Genomic DNA, 6,826 nt, shown 5'->3' with positions numbered 1-6,826 from the left:
CTACTGTTATGAATTATAATGTAAATATCTGATATGCAGGATGTATTTTCATTGTTACAAATTAAACATAATTAAAGCATAGTGATTAATCACAAAAACAATATGTAATTATATATGTATTTTCCGATGGTCTTAGGCGACCCCTGTGAAAGGGTCGTTTAACCCCCAAAGGGATCGCGGCCCACAGGTTGAGAACCGCTGATCTAGAGCAAGCAAATTCCCCTCTGTTTTCCCCTCCCCCCTTCCCCATGTCATTGACTATTGCAAAAACGGGGTCAGGGATCCTGTAGAATATTCCACCTTCTGGATTTGTTTGTTCTCTTGTGCTATAATTTAACTTGTTTCACTGTACCCTGAATGGAAACCTTTTCCTATTTTGAATGTAAGTCTGAGAGGCTAAACTCAGTGGCTGTTAACATACACCTATATAGCACACTAGAGAAAGCAGGATGTGGCTCATAATTGCAATGGTGAAGACCTGAGAATACAGCTACTAATTAGCATCTACATGGAGGATTGACATAAGGTTCATGTTAAGGGTGTCACATCTGCTTGAACTCACAAACTTATACTATAGAGAATCAAAGGTCCTACACTAAGTCTATGGAAATACTCATTGTGGTAAATTGTAACAGAATGAATCCCCAGACTTGCTTCAAGTAACTGACATTTCAACTTGAAAGGACATTGCCAAGGTTGGAGGCCCGCAAGTTTCCTTTTGTTCCAGATCTTGGTGTGGTGGCACTGGTGTCTCTGATGTGGTAAGTTTTGGTTTTCTTCCATTTTCTTTCTAAATGATCACTAGAGTAGAGAAGAGTTAAATAGATATGACCTATGACCCCTTCAATGTAACAAACCAGGGCCAGCTGAAATGAAAGTTCTTTTCATAATGGTTACTTTCTGACATTAAAAAGATTTAGGAAATATTTGGATACATAAACTAGACATGGTTTTTATGTCTTTGTTCTAGACAAAAAGCAGCAGCATGTATATTTTTTTTAACACAAACCTGAACTTTATTATTAAAGTACTAGAGGCCTGGTGCATGAAATTCATGCACGGGGGGGGGGGGCGTTTCAGCCCAGACTGTGCCCTCTCGCATTCCAGGAACCCTCGCTCCTTACTGCTCACCTGCTTGCTGCTCCTTACTGCTCAGCTTGATTAGCACTGCTGTGGAGGTGGGAGAGGCTCCTGCCACCACTGCTGCACTCACCAGCCGTGAGCCTGGGTTCTGGCTGAGTGGTGCTCTCTGTGGGAGTGCACTGACCATCGGGGGCAGCTCCTGTGTTGAGTGTTTGCCCCCTGGTGGTCAGGGCACATCATGGTGACCGGTTGTTCCACTGTTCATTCCTCCTTTTGGTCGATTTGCTTATTAGGGTTATATTATATAGGATTGGGGCTACTAGTGTTGGTATGAAGCAGTCTTTATACTGTCTAATTTAGCATTCAAAAATATACTGGTTGAACTTTGTAACTTCCAGTTTTGTAAAATTTCCTATAGAGCAGCAAGAGCTGAAATAGAGCTTTAATATGTGAGATTTGTGTTTCAGTGGCAGATACTGGGACGGGTGAAGGAATGACTCTTGGCCAAAAGACTTGAGTCACCAAGCTGCCATGCCTGCTAACTGCCGACTCCCTGCTGGGTGAAGCTGAGGCGGTGCTGCCCAGGTCGGGCAGCGTGTGAGTTGCCGCTGAAGGGCAGAAGAGGCCTCCCCCTTTGGCTTCTCATCCCAGGATGCCCACGTGTCCATGAGAAGGTCTGGGTGATCTCACTGAACCCAGATAAGCTTGTCACCTCTGACTCCATTCACCAGCTGGAGTTCCATTCCCAGGTGACATGTCTTCATCAGTGACTTCAGAGCCACATTTAGCTGTGGATGCCGAGGAAATCCCTCAGCAGAGATTTTCTGATGGAAGCAGTGCACTAAGGACAACCGGGCCCTTCTCTGCTACTCTCAGAGGGCCATCATTCCTCACCCCTCCAGGCATCATGAAGAATTCTTTACATTCTTATTCTCTGCTTCATTTCTCCATGGCTCTGGTGCTGAAAAAAGGAAGGCATAAAAGTGTACAGCTGGGGTTCCTGGAGATGGAATTCCACTATGCTCAGCTACTTGAGTGAGCCTAGGATCCCTGGTGCCATTCATTTGTATATTCATATAGCACACACTCACTGAGGACTATCTATATGCCCCCAATGGGATTTGGCACATTGATGTATTGGGGCAGGTGGAGACAGACCTGATTCAGTCTCTCTCTGAGCAACTGCTCTAGGAATCCACTGTGGGGATGTTAGGCTGGAGCCCAGAAGGCATTAGGGAGCATATGACCAAAGGAGGCAGTAAGAGGTATAGAAGGAGCTGATTCCTGAGGGAGAGAGTGTAAACTGTAAAGATGAGACTAAAGTTTGAATCTTGGGACATTAATCAAAGTGAGTCTTAAAACTTGATTGTTGATGATTTTTTGTTGTTTTGTTCATCTTCACCTAAGGATATTTTTTCACTGATCTTTTAAGTGTAAAAGAGAGGGAAAGGCAGAGAGAAACATTGATGTGAGAGAAACACATTGATTGGTTACCTCCCGCACATGCTCCAACCAGGGCCCGGACAAGGTACATGACCATGACTGGAATTGAACCCGGGACCCTTTGGTCTGCAGGCTGATGCTCTGTTCACTGAGCCAAACTGGCTAGGGCTGACTGTTGATGATTTTAAGTGGAAAAATTGAGTAAATAGGATGGGTTGCCTACAAGAGTACTTTTCTACAAGGAATGGTCATATATACTTGTTTTAGAACACCCGGGACAGCGGAGGTGGTGGGTGGTCACCTCCTTTTCTTGTGGCCCAAGAACTTAGGTTTCCAGGAATTTGACTAATTGAGCCACTGGAGATTTAATACAACAGGGCTACCCAGATCCCTTTGTCTTGATTTGCTTTAAAAACCAAAGATGATAGGAGAAGGCAAGCAAGGGAAATATATTAATCCCAAGAATTGAACAGAGCAAAAAATTCTGTTGCTCTGTACCTAAAACATCTCCCCATGGGCTCATCCCTTACACTCTAGTCTAGATGGTTCATAGGTGTACATTCCATGCCTCCACTTAGCATCTGTTTCTTATGTTCTAGCTCCAAACCTATCAAAACCTTTCCTTGCCCTTCCAGGTGTTTCCAGTGCTGTGCACTTGCTCTTAGAACCCCTTGCTTTCCACTCTTCTATAACCCCTACTTATTGGAACGTAGTACTAAGGACCTTAGTCTGTCAGATCAGAGTGCTTGGTGAAGAAGAAGAGGTTTTCATCAGGCCTATCTCCGGCTCCCAGTTTTAGCCCGGAACTTCACAGTTGCAGTGTGCTCACAACTGTTTTTGCTGAACTGAGGTGCACAGTCTCCTTGGGAAGAGAGGATCTGTGCATAGACCGGCTGGGGAGCTTGCCCCTGCAGGGGCCTGTGAACTAGTCATGTATTAGAATGCCCAAGAATGACCTCATAAAGCAAAGATTCTCCTCGTGGATCCTTCTCTGAGGTCTTTGGAATCTAGATGCCGAGGAAATCCCTAAGCAGAGATTTCCTGTTAGACGACAAAAGCGAGGAATAAAAATTGAACATTGGGAAAATGTCTCGACATCATATCCGCCTAAGGATCATTCCCAGTACCCTGTTGGATAATGCATTGATGTTCTGGGAAAGAATCAGGACATTTCAGTAAATATTCTCTATTTCTATTGCTTATTAAGAAATGTGCAGTAGCAGTGGTAGCAGGGTGCCAGTGCTCTCAGCCTTTCCCCACAGGCACTCATCCATTTCTTAGATTGAGATGCACGGCCTCGATGACCTGGTTTCTCTGGTGAGGTTTTACGAAGGCTCAGCCAAACATTTTACTTCTTTGGCTTTAGTATCACGACTGGCTGGTTGAGTCAAATATTCAGTCATGCTCTTACTTGGCCTGTAGACTAAATGAGTAGTTTGACTTCATTTTGTCTTTTTTTTGTTAACTACTTTGTTAGATTTGAATGCCTTTTTTTTTTTGATAATTGACCCTATCTCAAATCAGATAAATTGAATATCTTGTTTTTATACAATATAAAAGTTTATACATTCTGTATTTTTTTTTACTGTGTGAGAATTTGTTATATTTAATAAAAAAAAGTTACACTCTTAGAGAAAAATTGCAAAGCACAGGTAAATATAAACAAACAGGAATAAGAATCACCTGCAACCTCACCACTATCAACATTTTGGCATACTTCCTGCCAAGTTTTCTTCTACTCATTTTTGTACAGTTGTGATAATTTTGAGTAGAGAATTTTATATCTTATTTTGTTTTCGTATTGAAATTTTTTTTTTTTTTTTTTGCCGAAACCGGTTTGGCTCAGTGGATAGAGCAGCGGCCTGCAGACTGAAGGGTCCCAGGTTCGATTCCGGTCAAGGGCATGTACCTGGGTTGCGGGCATATCCCCAGTGGGAGATGTGCAAGAGGCAGCTGATTGATGTTTCTCTCTCATCGATGTTTCTAACTTTCTATCTCTCTCCCTTCCTCTCTGTAAAAAACCAATAAAATATATTAAAAATTTTTTTTTGTATTGATTTGAGAGAGAGAGAGAGATGGAATCGACTTGTTTTACTTATTTATGCATTCATTGGTTGAATCTTGTATGTGCCCTGACCGGGGATCAAACCTGCAACCTTGGTGTATTGGGACAACACTCTAACCAATTGAGCTACCCAGCAAGGGCTGCTTTTGTGTTTTGCTACCCAAAGGATCATAAACATTTTTCTAAACCATGAAAAATGGATAGACATATTTTAGTATCTGTATAATATTTCCTGAGATGGATGTGCTATAACTTACTTAACCAGTTCTTTTTGTTAGACTTTTGAATCATGTCTAAGTTCTCACTACTGTGAATAATGCTGGGATAAACACACTTGGCCCACGTCACTGTTTGTATTCTTTTGTCAGATTGTATTCTTTTGGGGTAGATTCCTTGAGTCAGAGGATAGGAACAGTTCTAAGGCTTTTCAGAAAAGTATGAATTTACATTTCCCCTGGCCGTTTATGAGAATGCTCCAACACACTATACTCTTGCCAGCATTAAATATTATCATGTTTAAGACTTTGCTAATTTTATAAACAAAAAGAATGGTTTTACTTATTTTCCATCTCCCTGATTAGTAGTGCTACTGAACATTTTGGGGAAAGTTCATTGGCATTTGTATTTTCATTGATTTGTAAGCACCGGTCTGGGTGATTATTTGATTTTTACCTGTTTTCCTTACTAGACTGACAGTATTTAGTTTTGCTCATTTTATACCTCGTGTGCCCACTGTAATGTCTGGCATGTAGTAGGAACTCAATAAAAATTTGTCAGATGCGTAAATAATGATGATGCTTTGTTTGTTTGAGAAGGAGTGGTTACTATTCTGTTTCAGAGGTCCAGAGAGAAAGAACTGAGAAACTGAATGAGATAGTGATCATCATACATATTTCAGGACATTCAGTCAGTATTTCATTGCAATTTTAAACTATATATAAACTTATATTCACAGAAGGGGGAAAGTAAACTCTAATCCAGTGATAGCAAACCTTTTGAGCTCGGCGTGCCAGCATTTTGAAAAACCCTAACTTAACTCTGGTGCTGTGTCACATATAGAAATTTTTTGATATTTGCAACCATAGTAAAAGAAAGACTTATATTTTTGATATTTATTTTATATATTTAAATGCCATTTAACAAAGAAAAATCAACCAAAACAATGAGTTCGAGTGTCACCTCTGACATGCGTGTCATAGGTTCGCTATCACTGCTCTAGTCCCTACAAAAAACTATTTACTCTTTGGGGATCTTGCTGTGTTGTGAGATAATCATACCTCTTATTCAACTTTTTGACAGGAGGAAAGATACTCAATGTCAGGCATTTGTGAAGAGAGTCATAACGAGTAATCTGTTTAAGAAAATTATGATTAGCACCATCTCAATTAATGCCTTTTTGGTGGTCTTATGGACTGATTATGAAACAAGATACAGGTTTTTCAGAGTTTTTGAGGTAAGCAGACCAAATGATCTTTTTTTTCCTTTCTATTTCACCGGTTTTAATTCTGAAAATGTTATACAGTTTTTAAGGTATTTTGTTCAAGAAAATTTTCTGTAGAAAAATTCTAAGGGCTTTTAAAATATGCTCTAAAATCTAGGAAGATGGTGACAGTGGTGCCATGGTTTTTTAATTTCCCTGAATCCCCTCTTAGAAAAGATAGAGCAACCAAATAGCAAAAGCAAAAACCCATGGGCAGCATTTGCATCAAAACTAGTTAACAAGGTATCCTTACAAAGAGTCACAATTGTATAGTATTAGCCTTGGTGGCAGAGGAAGCAGTAAGAAGCAACTTGTCACATACAGGGAATCTTCAATGAGATTAGTAACTGAATTCTCAGAAACTCTGGAGGTCAGAAGGCAATGAAATGACATATTTAAAATACTGCAGGAAAAATATTGTCAATTAAGAACTTTATATCCATATATAAAATTAACACCCAGAAGTCTATGGCTTTTCTATACACCTATAATGAACTCACAGAAAGAGAAATTAAAAAAGCAATCCAATTTACCATTACAACAAAAAATTAAGATACCTAGGAATAAACTTAACCAAGGAGATAAAGGACCTGTACTCAGAAAATGTCAGAATGCTGAAAAAAGAGATAGAGGAAGACATGAACAAATGGAAGAATATACTATGTTCATGGATTGGTAGAATCAACATCATTAAAATGTCCATACTACCCAAAGCAATCTATAAATTCAATGCAATCGCCATTAAAATGCCAATA

At 40.1% G+C, this 6,826-nt stretch overlaps 1 long non-coding RNA gene across 1 annotated transcript in view; it reads left to right on the top strand.

Moving 5' to 3' along the window:
- The first annotated feature begins 5,382 nt into the window (after positions 1 to 5,382).
- LOC107182977 overlaps positions 5,383 to 6,826 on the top strand; it is a 10,820-nt gene continuing 9,376 nt past the window's right edge. The window contains exons 1-2 of the long non-coding RNA XR_001513757.1: positions 5,383 to 5,497; positions 5,891 to 6,044. This is a non-coding gene — a long non-coding RNA (uncharacterized LOC107182977). The remainder of the gene's footprint in view (positions 5,498 to 5,890; positions 6,045 to 6,826) is intronic.

The sequence above is a fragment of the Myotis davidii genome, unplaced genomic scaffold, assembly GCF_000327345.1.
Source record: "Myotis davidii unplaced genomic scaffold, ASM32734v1 scaffold471, whole genome shotgun sequence".
NCBI classification, from domain to species: Eukaryota; Metazoa; Chordata; class Mammalia; order Chiroptera; family Vespertilionidae; genus Myotis; species Myotis davidii.
The sequence above is the reverse complement of the archived record's forward strand: the minus strand, read 5'-3'. Positions and strand labels throughout refer to the sequence as shown.